Raw genomic sequence first — 1,851 nt, 5'->3', positions numbered from 1 at the left:
CTTTGCTAAAACTGTGGTGCTTAGATCTTGCTCAGGTACCTTGAGCTAGGGTGGATGCAGAGTGATGGGCAGTGGATTCCTCTGCTCTCAGCAGGGTCTGGCTTCTTTTCATCACAGTGCAATCACCCTTCATCCCCGAAATTGGCAAGCTGAGGGCAACTGGAAACAAATTCAACCAGCTCCTCTTTCCTTGCACTAAGCTGAAGTGAATCTCTTTGCCTCTCAGGTCTCACAGCCATTCACACTGAGTGCAGCTGAAGTGCTCAGGATTTATGACTACTGCAAACACTCCTGGGGCATGGTGAGGGGGAGGTGGGGGTGCAGAAAAAAACGTATTTTTCAGATCCACATATTTCTGGCATTGGGGTGCAGATGCTGACAAGCACTTCTCCATTAGAAGTTGTTCAATCTGACAAATTCCGAAAAGAAAATCTGTTCCCACCACCACCACCAATGTTCCCATCTACTTACTTGTACAAGACTGCTTCCTAGAGAGAATGAGGGCAGAAGCCCTCATGGAAAAAGAAATATCATGAAATGTAGCTCATGTAATGTAGCTGAATGAACATTCTCCTCATAGAAAGATTTGTCCCTAACTGTTGTACTCCTGGGACATGTCCCCATGCCCAGAGGCAGCAGATGCCCAAGAGCAGCTCCATCAGTGAGTTCCTCCTCCTGCCATTTGCAGACATGCATCAGCTGCAGCTCCTGCTCTTCTGGCTCCTCCTGGCCATCTACCTGGCTGCCCTCCTGGGCAACAGCCTCATCAGCACAGCCGTAGCCTGCGACCACCGCCTGCACACCCCCATGGACTTCTTCCTCCTCAACCTCGCCCTCCTCCACCTGGGCTGCATCTCCACCACACTCCCCAAAGCCATGGCCAATGCCCTCTGGGACACCAGGGACATCTCCTGTGCTGGATGTGCTGCACAGTGCTTTTTCTTTGTCTTCTTGATGTCAGCAGAACTTTATCTTCTCACTGTGATGTCCTATGACTGCTATGTCACCACCTGCAAGCCCCTGCACTTTGGGACCCTCCTGGGCAGCAGAGCTTGTGCCACCATGGCAGCAGCTGCCTGGGGCAGTGGGTTCCTCAGTTCTGTCCTACACACTGCCAATACATTTTTGCTGCCGTTCTGCCAAGGCAATGGACCAGTTCTGCTGTGAGATCCCTCAGATCCTCAAGCTCTCCTGCTCAGATGCCAACATCAGGAAAATGTGTCCTCTTGTGGTTGTTGTCTCTTTAGCATCTGAGTGTTTTGTATTCATTTTTTTTCTCCTGTGTGCAGATCTTCAGGGCTGTGCTGAGGCTGCCCTCTGAGCAGGGATGACACAGAGCCCTTTCCATGTGCCTCCCTCACATGGTTGTCTCCCTGTTTGTCAGCACTGATATTTTTCCCTACCTGAAACCTGCCTCTGTTTCCTCCCCATCCCTGGAACTGGTGGTTGCAGTTCTGTACTCACTGGTTCCTCCAAACTTGAACCCTCTCGTCTACAGTATGAGAAACAAGGAGCTCAAGTGTGCTGTTAGGAAAGTGATTTCATGGATGCTTCTGAATTGTGATAAGTTTACACTCCGTTATTGAAATCCTCAATGTCATGTACATTTATTGTTCTTGAGGTAAATATTTTTTCATTCATCTCAGTTCTACTAAGGAATGAATCTGCTTTGTTTACATTTTCAGTGTATAAGTGTGTGTCTGAATGTAGGCCACTGCTGACTCTCTCAGCATCTGTTTAATAAAATGGGATTTCCACAATGCAGTGCTTGAAGTTTGCTTAAAGATTGTAGAGAGGCTCTCCAGAGAGATCCAGACAAATGAAGAGCTGGGCTATCACCACTTACATGAA

At 48.5% G+C, this 1,851-nt stretch overlaps 1 pseudogene; it reads left to right on the top strand.

Annotated features, from left to right (window-relative positions):
* Positions 1-639: 639 nt before the first annotated feature.
* Positions 640-1,613, top strand: LOC110390436 (annotated as a pseudogene).
* Positions 1,614-1,851: the final 238 nt, after the last annotated feature.

This window comes from Numida meleagris, unplaced genomic scaffold (genome assembly GCF_002078875.1).
Source record: "Numida meleagris isolate 19003 breed g44 Domestic line unplaced genomic scaffold, NumMel1.0 unplaced_Scaffold1056, whole genome shotgun sequence".
NCBI classification, from domain to species: Eukaryota; Metazoa; Chordata; class Aves; order Galliformes; family Numididae; genus Numida; species Numida meleagris.
The sequence above is the reverse complement of the archived record's forward strand: the minus strand, read 5'-3'. Positions and strand labels throughout refer to the sequence as shown.